Source organism: Hevea brasiliensis, chromosome 9 (assembly GCF_030052815.1).
Source record: "Hevea brasiliensis isolate MT/VB/25A 57/8 chromosome 9, ASM3005281v1, whole genome shotgun sequence".
Classification (NCBI taxonomy): domain Eukaryota; kingdom Viridiplantae; phylum Streptophyta; class Magnoliopsida; order Malpighiales; family Euphorbiaceae; genus Hevea; species Hevea brasiliensis.
The window spans coordinates 80,101,503-80,114,508 of record NC_079501.1 but is presented as its reverse complement, the minus strand read 5'-3'; the positions used below and the strand labels follow the sequence as shown (position 1 = coordinate 80,114,508).

At 38.5% G+C, this 13,006-nt stretch overlaps 1 pseudogene; it reads right to left on the bottom strand.

The window, feature by feature from the left end:
- Positions 1-3,196: 3,196 nt before the first annotated feature.
- On the bottom strand, positions 3,197-9,746 carry LOC131183426 (uncharacterized; annotated as a pseudogene).
- Between the last annotated feature and the right edge of the window lie 3,260 nt (positions 9,747-13,006).

The window sequence follows — 13,006 nt, the reverse complement described above, 5'->3', positions numbered from 1 at the left end:
GGGAGAGTGGATGGTAACATTAGTGGAATCAAAATGAAAATTCCACCATTCCAAGGAAAAGCCAATTCGGATGCATATTTGGAGTAGGAGAGGAAGGTGGATCTCATTTTTTATTGTCACAATTATAGTGAGGAAAAGAAGGTGAAGCTTGCAGTAGTTGAGTTTACAGATTATGCCATAGTTTGGTGGGATCAATTGCTCACTAAAAGAAGGAGAAATGGGATGAGGGGTGTTGAAACTTGGGATGAGATGAAGCAAATCATGAGGGACAGATTTGTACCTCAACATTACTATAGAGAGTTGCACCAAAGGTTGCAATGGCTGGTGCAAGGAAACAAAAGTGTGGAAGAATATTTCAAGGAGATGGAGATGGCTATGATAAGAGCCAATGTAGAGGAGGATAGGGAAGCCACTATGGCTAGGTTCCTAAAGGGGCTGAATCTTGATATTGCCAACATAGTGGAGCTACAACACTATGTAGAGCTTGATGACATGTTAAATGTGGCAATCAAGATAGAAAAACAACTAAAGAAGAAGAAAGCATTCAAGATGGGTGTAGGTATGAATTCGAGCAACAATGCTTCATGGAAACCGAATTGGAAGAAGGTTGAAACTTATGATTCCAAGGCTGTTTCTAAGGAAAAGAAAGAGGAGACTAGGGGTGGAGAAAAGCCCAGTGTGGCTGAGAAAGGCAAGGGACAGAATACCTCTAGTGGAAGAACTAGGGATATCCAATGTTTTAGGTGCCTAGGGAAGGGACATTATGCATCTCAATGTCCTAACAAGAGGGTGATGGTGATGAGGCAGAATGGGGAGATCGAATCAGAAGATGATGATATTGATGATGATGATGCTAGTGAGAGTATGCCTCCTTTGGAGGAAGCTAGTGATGTAGAGCATGCCGTGGGAGGTAATATTCTGGTGGTTAGGCATGCACTAAGTGCACATGCAAAGGAAGAAAAGGGAGATGCACTACAAAGGGAAAATATTTTCCACACTAGATGCTTGGTGAATGGTAAAACTTGTAGCATGATTGTAGATAGTGGTAGTTGTGTGAATGTTGCCAGCACACTCATGGTTGCGAAGCTTGGCACATCCTAGACCATACAAGTTGCAATGGCTGAATGAATGTGGGGAAATTAAGGTGAACAAGCAAGTGATGTTGGCTTTTTCTATTGGAAGGTATAAGGATGAGGTGTTGTGTGATGTGGTGCCAATGCATGCTGGACATATTTTGCTAGGGAGACCATGGCAATATGATAGGAAGGTAGTACTCCTTTGATCATGATGGACGAAGGGTTACTTTAGCAGCATTATCACCCGCACAAGCTTTTGAAGATCAATTAAGGATAAAACAGACCATGAATGAGCAACAACAAAGAGAGGCCGAGCTAAGAGTGCGAAAAGAGAAAGAAAGAAAAGAAAGAGAGGAAAAAGTAAGAGAGAAAAATGAGGAAGAAAAAGAGAAGAGTGAAACCAAAAAAAAAGGGCTCGGGGCAAAAGGAGAGTTGTGAGAAGAGTGGAGAGAATAAAGTCAGTTTGCTAGCAAAAGCCAAGGATGTGAGGACTGCATATTTTTCTAGTATGCCAATGGCTTTGCTAATTTGTAAGAGAGCTTACACCAATGTCTCTAACCTTGACCCATCCATTCCTAGTTGTGCTTTGCCCTTGTTGCATGAGTTTGAGGATGTCTTCCCTAAAGAAATACCTAATGGGCTACCACCCATTAGAGGCATAGAGCACCAAATAGATTTTTTTCCTGGAGCTGTAATCCCAAATAGGCCAGCCTATAGAACCAATCCAGAAGAGGCTAAGGAACTTCAAAGACAAGTGGAGGAGCTTCTAGCAAAAGGCCATGTTAGGGAGAGCATGAGCCCATGTGCTGTACCTGTTCTTTTGGTGCCAAAAAAAGATGGGAGCATGCGCATGTGTGTGGATTGTAGAGCAATCAACAAAATCACTATAAAGTATAGACATCCCATACCTAGACTTGATGATATGCTTGATGAGTTGCATGGTGCATGCATATTTTCTAAAATTGACTTAAAGAGTGGTTATCACCAAATTCGCATGAAATTAGGAGATGAATGGAAAACTGCCTTTAAGACTCAATATGGACTATATGAATGGTTAGTCATGCCATTTGGCTTGACCAATGCACCTAGTACATTTATGAGGCTTATGAACCATGTGTTGCGTGCTTTCCTAGGAAAATTTGTTTTAGTGTATTTTGATGATATCCTAGTATATAGCCAAAATATGCATGATCATTTGCTGCACTTGAGACAAGTCTTTGAGGGGTTTAGAAAAGAGCACTTGTATGCCAATCTTAAGAAATGCACTTTCTGTATGGACAAAGTTATTTTCTTAGGATTTGTGGTGAGTGGCAAGGTGATGGGCACTCCTAGGATGCCAAGAAACACAACATCTAAATATTTGAACCAAGATCTTTAATCATCCAAACAAGGCAGAATTTCAGATTGAAAACCCAAGTGTCAATACACAAACAGTAACAAGCTAAAGCATATTGATCATCAAAATAAGACTAGCAAGGGGTTCATGCTGCTAGAATCCAAGTTCTTTCAAGAAACATGGAAGAAACATAGAACTAACTCAAGCTCCAGCAATGGAGTTGTCTCCCTAATGCTCACACTTAAACTAGAAAAAATGAAGGCTGCCAATACAATCTGAATATCTTGTGATGAAGAAGCACCAGTGCCTATGCCATTATTTAGAGGACCCATCACCAGAGCCAGAGCTAGGGAGCTGCAAGCATTGGTGTTGGAGCATTGTGAGCACAAGGGGGATCAAAATTGCCATGTTGGACTTTCTCGCATATTGTTGGAATCTAGGTGGATTGTTCTCACACAAGTTGGCATGGGAGAGTTGACAAGTGGCGCCACATCAGCGTGACTTCGCCACTTCAGCATGACTTGGCACAAGACCATTCGGCCAAGTGGATTGGAGGAGCTTCTTATGCTTATTTGGATTTGCCATGTGCTGACACCTTTTATTGGTCCCCACTACATTAAAAAGAGGCTGCTACCACCTAAAGTATTGCTGCCACCTTATGGTCCCCACTACATAAAGGGCTGCCATAAAGCAAGTAGTCCCAAAAGTGTGCCAACATGGCTAAAAAGACAAAAATACAAGGCTCCTCAATCAGATGGGGCGTTTCCATAGGGGGGGGGGGACCATTTGGGACCACTTGCTTTATGGCAGCCCTTTATGTAGTGGGGACCATAAGGTGGCAGCAATACTTTAGGTGGTAGCAGCCTCTTTTTAATGTAGTGGGGACCAATAAAAGGTGTCAGCACATGGCAAATCCAAATAAGCATAAGAAGCTCCTCCAATCCACTTGGCCGAATGGTCTTGTGCCAAGTCATGCTGAAGTGGCGAAGTCACGCTGATGTGGCGCCACTTGTCAACTCTCCCATGCCAACTTGTGTGAGAACAATCCACCTAGATTCCAACAATATGCAAGAAAGTCCAACATGGCAATTTTGATCCCCCTTGTGCTCACAATGCTCCAACACCAATGCTTGCAGCTCCCTAGCTCTGGCTCTGGTGATGGGTCCTCTAAATAATGGCATAGGCACTGGTGCTTCTTCATCATCCCCTCCTCCTTTGAAAGAATTCGTCCTCAAATTTGGTCCTGCATCAATGCAAGGGGAAAGATCAGTAATGTTAAAAGAATTGCTAACACCATACTCACCAGGTAAATCAATCTTGTATGCATTGTTGTTGATCCTTTCTAGCACTTTGAATGGACCATCACACCTTGGCTGTAATTTCGACTTTCTTAGGTTTGGAAACCGCTCTTTCCTTAAATGCACCCAAACAAAGTCACCTGGTTCAAACACAAGAGGCTTTCGGCCTTTATTAGCATGAGTAGCATATTGTGCATTTTTCTTTTCAATTTGTAACCTAGCTTGCTCATGCAATTTCCTAACCAAATCTGCTTTCTTAAGACTATTAATATGATCAACAGGTAAAGGCAACAAGTCTAATGGTGTCAATGGATTAAATCCATACACAATCTGAAATGGTGAAAATCCGGTAGAAGAATGCACTACTCTGTTATAAGCAAACTCAACAAAAGGAATGCAATCTTCCCAAGATTTCAAATTTTGTTTAACCATCACACGCAATAAAGTAGTTAAGCTTCTATTCACTACTTCTGTTTGTCCATCAGTCTGGGGATGACAAGTAGTTGAGAATAACAGTTTAGTACCTAACTTACCCCACAACACCCTCCAAAAGTGACTTAGGAACTTAACATCTCTATCACTCACTATAGTCCTAGGTATACCATGTAACCTGACTATCTCCTTAAAGAACAAATTGGCTATGTATGTGGCATCATCTGTTTTGTGACACGGTATGAAGTGTGCCATCTTAGAAAATCTATCAACAACCACAAATATAGAATCATGACCTCTCCTAGACCTAGGCAAACCCAAAATAAAATCCATAGAAATATCAGTCCAAGGTTCCTTAGGAACAGGCAAGGGTGTGTAAAGACCATTTGGCATTACTCTAGACTTTGCTTTCCTACATTCAACACACCTAGAACACATTCGATCAACATCTTTCCTCATATGTGGCCAAAAGAAGTGTTCTTGCAATATGTTTAAAGTCTTAGCAACACCAAAATGTCCCATCAAACCACCACTATGTGACTCCAAAACAAGCAAGTCCCGCATAGAGCATTTAGGCACACACAATTTATTCTCCTTAAACAAGTATCCATCATGCCTATAAAATTTCTGAAATGCACTTTTCTCACAAGCAGCATATACATTACAAAAATCAGCATCATCAACATACAATTCTTTCATGAACTCAAAACCAAGCAATTTAGCATCAAGTGTAGACAAAAGTGCATGTCTCCTAGAAAGTGCATCAGCTACAACATTCTCTTTTCCTTGCTTGTATTTAATCACATATGGAAATGACTCTAAAAATTCAATCCATTTAGCATGCCTTCTACTCAACTTATTTTGACTCTTAATATGCTTCAATGATTCATGATCCGAATGTATGACAAACTCTTTAGGCCACAAATAATGTTGCCAAGTTTCCAAGGCCCTAACTAATGCATACATCTCCTTATCATAAGTAGAGTAATTCAAGGCAGCTCCATCCAATTTCTCACTAAAATATGCTATTGGTCGTTTCTCTTGCATGAGAACCGCACCAATTCCTACACCACTTGCGTCACATTCAATTTCAAAAGTCTTATCAAAATTTGGCAAACTCAACAAGGGTGCAGAACACAATCTATCTTTAAGTTCAGAAAATGCATGTTCATGTTTCTTTTTCCACTGAAATGCAACATTCTTTTTCACCAATTCATTCAAAGGAGCAGCAATTGTACTAAAATTAGGCACAAATCGCCTATAGAAACTAGCCAATCCATGGAAACTCCTAACCTCAAACACATTCTTAGGAATTGGCCAATCTCTAATGGCTTTGATTTTCTCTTCATCAACCTGTACACCTTTACTACTTACAACAAAACCAAGAAAAACAACCTTATCCAAGCAAAATGAACACTTTTTCGCATTCGCATACAATTTCTCATTTCTCAACACATCAAAAACAAGTCTCAAGTGATGCAAATGCTCGTCTATGTTACTGCTGTAAATCAAAATGTCATCAAAATACACCACAACAAATTTTCCAATGAAATTCCTCAACACATGATTCATCAAACGCATAAAAGTGCTAGGAGCATTTGTGAGCCCAAATGGCATCACCATCCATTCATACAACCCATATTTAGTTTTGAAAGCAGTTTTCCACTCATCACCAATTTTCATTCTTATTTGGTGGTAACCACTTTTCAAATCTATCTTAGAAAACACACATGCACCATACAACTCATCAAGCATATCATCAAGGCGAAGGATTAGGTGTCCATACTTTACTGATGATTTTATTGATGGCTCTGCAATCCACACACATGCGATAACTCCCATCCTTCTTGGCACTAGCAACACAGGTACAGCACATGGTCTCATGCTCTCCCTAACATAGCCCATCTACATAAGCTCATCAACTTGACTTTGTAAATACTTTGTTTCTTAAGTATTTGTACTGTATGATGGTCTATACGATATTTGTGCTCCAGGTACCAAGTCGATCTGGTGCTCAATCCCTCTGATAGGTGGCAATCCTGGTGGCAACTCATTGGGGAAGACATCTTCATATTCCTGTATAAGAGACAAAGCATCACTAGGCAAATGTGAATCAAGGTCAGAAACACATAAATTAACCTCCTTGTACATAAGTATACAAAGAGGTCTTCCTGAATGTAAAGCCTCTCTAACTTCTCTTTCCTTCACATACAAACTCATTCTCTTCTCTCCACTCTCCTTTTGCCCCGAGCTTTCCTTTTTCTCATTTGCTCTCATTTTCTTTTCTTTTATTTCTCTTTTTCTCTCTTTTTCTTCTCTCTTCTCTTTCTTTTCACTCTCATCCAGCTCCTCTCTAAGTTTTTCTCTCCAAGTTTCTTTCTTTTCTTCAATGGATCTAAGAATCCTTATTTGATCTTCATGCACTTGAGCTGGTGTCATAGGAAGCAATCTATTTTCTCTAAACAAATATCCATCATGCCTATAAAACTTCTCAAAAGCATTCTTTTCACAAGCTGCATACACTCTAGCAAAGTCATCATCTTCAGCATATAATTCTTTCACATATTCGAATCCTAATAACTTTGCATCAAGAAGGGCAAGAAGGTTATACCTTCGAGATAAGGCATCAGCCACCACATTTTCTTTCCCATGTTTGTATTGAATCACATATGGGAAGGTCTCAAGGAACTCAACCCATTTTGCATGACGCCTACTCAACTTATTTTGCCCCTTGATATGCTTTAATGACTCGTGATCTGTGTGGATGACAAATTGCTTTGGTCAAAGGTAATGTTGCCATGTTTCCAAGGCACGTACCAATCCATACAACTCCTTGTCATATGTAGAATAGTTTAAAGCTGCTCCATTAAGCTTCTCACTAAAGTATGCTATTGGTCTCTTTTCTTGCATTAAAACGGCGTCACACTCAATCTCAAAAGTTTTAGAAAAATCAGGTAAAGCCAACACAGGAGCGGAACATAGCATCTCTTTAATTTTGTGAAAAACATCATCTTGTTTCTGTTCCCAAACAAAATTAACATTCTTTTTGACAAGATCATTCAATGGTGCTGCAATGGTACTGAAATTCTTAATAAATCTTCTATAGAAACTAGCTAGTCCATGAAAACTACGTACTTCAGATGCAGTCTTTGGAATGGGCCAGTCTCTAATAGCTCTAATTTTTTCATCATCAACTTCAACACCATTAGCACTAATGACAAATCCTAAAAAGACAACCTTTTCCATGCAAAATGAACATTTCTTCAAGTTAGCATATAATTTTTCCTTTCTTAACACATCGAATACAGCCCTTAAATGATGCATATGTTCATTCATGCCTCTACTGTAAACCAATATATCATCAAAATAAACAACAACAAATTTTCCAATAAAAGCACGCAACACATGATTCATCAATCTCATAAAAGTGCTAGAAGCATTAGTTAGCCCAAAAGGCATCACTAACCACTCATATAGTCCATGTTTTGTTTTTAATGCAGTCTTCCATTCATCACCTACTTTCATGCGATCTTGATGATATCCGCTTTTCAAGTCAATTTTGGTAAAAATACAAGCACCACAAAGTTCATCCAACATATCATCCAATCTAGGTATAGGATGGCGATACTTTACAGTGATTTTGTTGACCGCCCAACAATCCACACACATGCGCCATGTACCATCTTTCTTTGGTACCAAAAGGACGGGTACAGCACAAGGGCTCATACTTTCTCTCACATATCCCTTAGCTAGCAATTCCTCAACTTGCCTTTGTAATTCTTTGGTTTCTTTAGGGTTACTTCTATAGGCTGGACGGTTGGGAATAACTGCTCCAGGTACAAAATCAATCTGGTGCTCAATCCCTCGAATAGGTGGTAGTCCAGCTGGCATCTCCTCAGGTAGTACATCCTCATATTCCTGCAAAAGGGAGACAACAACACTAGGCAAATTGGGGTCAAGGTTAGATGTGGATAAACAAGAGTCCTTAAACACAATTAATAACATTTGCTTGTTGGCAAACATGGCATTCCTCACATCTCTTCCTTTAGCATACAAGCTTAATTTTCTATCCCCTCTTTCCGCACAGCTCTCCTTTTGCGCCGAAGATTCACCTTTTTCAAGCACTCTTGGAATGTTTTCTTTACTTTCTTTTCTTTCCTCACAACCACCCTTGTCTTGCTCACTCACAACATTTTCACTCAATTTCTTTTCACTCCTTTTTTTCTTCTCTGCTCTCTTTTCGGCCACTCTTGATTTTTCCTCACCCATTGCTTGCTTAAGCCTTGTTTGGTCGTCATAAATCTGTTTTGGTGTCATAGGTGCCAAAATGATTTTCCTTCCATTCATTTCAAAAGAATACCTATTTTTATACCCATCATGGATCACCTTTCTATCAAATTGCCATGGTCGGCCAAGTAATAAATGGCCAGCTTGCATTGGAACCACGTCACACATAGCCTCATCTTGATACTTTCCTATTGCAAAGGAAATCAGTACTCGTTTGTTACTTTCACCTCACCACATTCATTCAACCACTGCAATTTATAGGGTCTAGGGTGTTTTGAAGTCCTCAACCTTAGTCTCTGCACCAAAATAGTACTAGCAACATTGGCACAACTTCCCCCCATCAATGATGACACTACAAGCTTTGTCTTGGATAAGACACCTTGTATGAAAAATTGTTTCTCTTTGCAATTCATCACCAACATCCTCCTTTACTTGAGTATTTAATGCTCTCATAATTACTAGAGCACTTTCTTCAGCAGCATATTCTACCTCTGCATCCTCCTCCCCTGAAGATGTGGAATCACTCACAATTTCCTCCTCTGTTTCTATCTCACCATTTTCTCTCATGACCATGACTCTCTTGTTAGGGCATTGAGAAGCTATGTGTCCACTGCCCAAACACCTAAAACACTTCACATCTCTATTTTGGGTAGTAGTTGCAACCTCCTTTCCTTTACTTTCTACAAATTTCTTCTCCACCTTCTTTTCCTTATCCTTATCCTCATTTTTCTTATAGTTGCTAAAAGCCTTTTCCTCCTTCTTCCAGTTAGACTTCCAAGATGAAGAAGTACCTGCATTTCCTCCAAATTTTGACTTTCTTTTAAGTTGCCTTTCTACCTTCATAGCCATGTGGACCATATCCTCCAACTCAACATAGTGATGTAACTCAACAATATGAGCAATCTCCTTGTTTAGCCCATTCAAGAATCTAGCCATGGTGGCTTCTCTATCCTCCTCCACATTTGCTCTAATCATAGCAATTTCCATTTCTTTATGATAATCTTCAACACTTTTAGAACCTTGAGTCAATCTTTGTAACCTCTGATGTAGCTCTCTATAGTAATGACTAGGAACAAATCTCTTCCTCATTATAGTTTTCATCTCACCCCAGGTTGTAATTGATTGCTCATAATTTCTCCTTCTACTAATCAACACTTGATCCCACCATACCAAAGCATAATCAGTAAATTCTACTGCTGCTAACTTTACTTTCTTTTCCTCTGAATAGTGATGACAATCAAACACAGCTTCTACCTTGCTTTCCCATTCAAGATACACATCCGGATCATTTTTCCCTTGGAAAGAAGGGATGCTTATTTTAATACTTTTGATATTGTCATCTACCCTATTCCTCTCTCTTTCCTCTCTTCTTATCCTCCTATCTTCAGCTCTTCTCTCATATCTACCCCTCCTAGGTCTTTCAACCTCAAAATCATAGTTATCAACCTCAACTTCATCAGATTCAACTACTGGAGGTACAAGATCCCTCCTATTTGGCCTTCTCTCATTTTGCCTATCTCTTTGCTCCAATCTTTCCAACCTATCTATGATTTCATTGCACACAATATTCATTCTTTCAAATTGTTGTCTGACAGCCTGCATGTAGAATGGATTTTCACCTTCCCCCTCACTACCATCACCCCTTCTAGACATGTTTTCAGACCTGCAAGAAAATGGTTGGTGTAAAGAAAACACCTCACTCACTCCCTTACGTGTTTACACTCAACAGAGGACACTCCACTCGTGTTTAACTCAACAAGGCTTTTTCCCTCTTATGAACTCACCACTCTGTGCCTTTTACCTCTCTTGCCTATGTCCACAAGTTCTTATCAAACTCAAGTAACTCAAACCAAGACTGTACCCACAAAAATTTAACACATAATAAAATTCTTGAACGTGACGGATCATAACGAATAATCAAGAAAACAATAATGTGATTCAAGAAGTCAAGAAAAAAAAAGATCAAGTATGGAAATGTAATGCAATAGGAATCAAGAAAGAAGACACCAAAATAAAAGAGTAGTAAGCTGGAAAAGAGACAACCTAAAGTAGAGATATTAAGCTTAAATATCCAAATTTGCCACCAACATATCACAATTACCAGCAGTTCACACAATACACCAAGAATTGCATAAATTTAGGATCACCAAGCAAATGAGTGTATTTTGATCTGAAACTGAGTAGGCAAATGCAACCCAATACTGACTAATTGCTGCAAGAATTTCAGCCTTTTCTTGACAGACTTACTATGTAAATCAAATATAATTGTGTCTGCCGCAAAATTTTGGTTCCCCACACAAACGATTAAATTTTGAGCTGAAATTTAATTTGAGAATAGCTCAAATGTGGCACAAATGGCCTGTAAATTTTCAGGAATTTCGGGGCTGATTTGCTATGTAAACTTAATTTGATCAGGTCTACCGCAAAATTTTGGTTCCCCACACAAATGGATGAATTTTAAGCTGAAATTTAATTTGGAAACTACTGATATGGGGTGTAAACCCCCGGTAAATTTTCAGAAATTTCTGGGTATATTAGCTATGTGAACTTATTTTGATCAATTCTGCCGCAAAATTTTGGTTCCCCATGCAAATGGTTGAATTTTAAGCTGAAATTTAATATGGGAACTACTGATATGGGGTATAAACAAATTGTAAATTTTCAGGAATTTCTGGATCTATTTGCTATGTGAACATAATTTGATTGAGTCTGCCGCAAAATTTTGGTTCAGCAGGCAAACGATATCAAACAACCCCCAAAATTTACACCCAACGTCTTAAACACACCCAAATAATGCTGGTACAGTTTCAGGCCAAATTGGTAAGTCGAACTCAATGAACCAGATAATCTCTCATGCTTAATATGAAAATGAAAGAAGCAAAATGGATGGCTAGAATAATCGCTTTAGCTTGATTAGCCCAAAACCCTAAGACAAACCCAACAAAACAAATTTTTAAACAAACATGTCCAACTAAACCCCAAGAGCCAAACAGCAAATATGAAGAAGGTAAGAAACACAAAGAATAAAAAGCAAATAGAGAATCTACCTTGTTTGGACGTCCCTTTGCTCTGATACCAAAACTGATGTGAACCTTCAAGTAATTGGTAACTTGAAAACCCACATTCAAGAATTAAATGAACAATATGGAAAGCACCAAATCAAGATGTATGAATTTGAATCTTTGAACCAGCACAATCAGATTGTTGTGTAATTCAAAGAAAATATCAGAAATGGGATTCTTGACCTAATTCATATGGAGAATGAATAAACCAAGAATATTATGCACATTAAACCTTGCAAGATAGAATCTCAGCAAGTTAATGAGCTTCACAAGAACAAAGGCAACAGCCAATTTACTCACTAGAGGAGCAGAAACAATCTCTCATTAATATTCAAGTGTGTCCTCCACTCTCTCATTACACTTGTATTTATAGCCTCTTGGCTTCAAAGCTAAAGACAAAAATATCCCTACTTTAGTAACAGCTGTAAGGAGCTTTAAGTCCAAACAAAAATTAATCTATCAAAAGACTAAAAACTCCTTACAAAAAGTAAATTTAATACAGCAGCAGATTACATGGAAAAATGTAAAGGATTAAATTTGGTGAAAATTGTGCTTAGAAGTGACCAGGTGTCATATGGAGCATTAGATTACATGTGAACATGCATGCACCAGATCCAACCAATGTACATGTATCTGCTGGCACCTTTTTCAAGGAATATTCCATCTGTTATAACCACTTCTCTTTTGGACTTAAATGCCCTTATTTGCTGCTGCATTAAATTTACTTTTTGTAAGGAGTTTTTAGTCTTTTGATAGATTAATTTTTGTTTGGACTTAAAGCTCCCTACAGCTGTTACAAAAGTAGGGATATTTTTGTCTTTAGCTTTGAAGCCAAGAGGCTATAAATACAAGTGTAATGAGAGAGTGGAGGACACACTTGAATATTAATGAGAGATTGTTTCTGCTCCTCTAGTGAGTAAATTGGCTGTTGCCTTTGTTCTTGTGAAGCTCATTAACTTGCTGAGATTCTATCTTGCAAGGTTTAATGTGCATAATATTCTTGGTTTATTCATTCTCCATATGAATTAGGTCAAGAATCCCATTTCTGATATTTTCTTTGAATTACACAACAATCTGATTGTGCTGGTTCAAAGATTCAAATTCATACATCTTGATTTGGGTGCTTTCCATATTGTTCATTTAATTCTTGAATGTGGGTTTTCAAGTTACCAATTACTTGAAGGTTCACATCAGTTTTGGTATCAGAGCAAAGGGACGTCCAAACATGGTAGATTCTCTATTTGCTTTTTTATTCTTTGTGTTTCTTACCTTCTTCATATTTGCTGTTTGGCTCTTGGGGTTTAGTTGGACCTGTTTGTTTAAAAATTTGTTTTGTTGGGTTTGTCTTAGGGTTTTGGGTTAATCAAGCTAAAGCGATTATTCTAGCCATCCATTTTGCTTCCTTCATTTTGATATTAAGCATAAGAGATTATCTGGTTCATTGAGTTCGACTTACCAATTTGGCCTGAAACTGTACCAGCATTATTTGGGTGTGTTTAAGACGTTGGGTGTAAA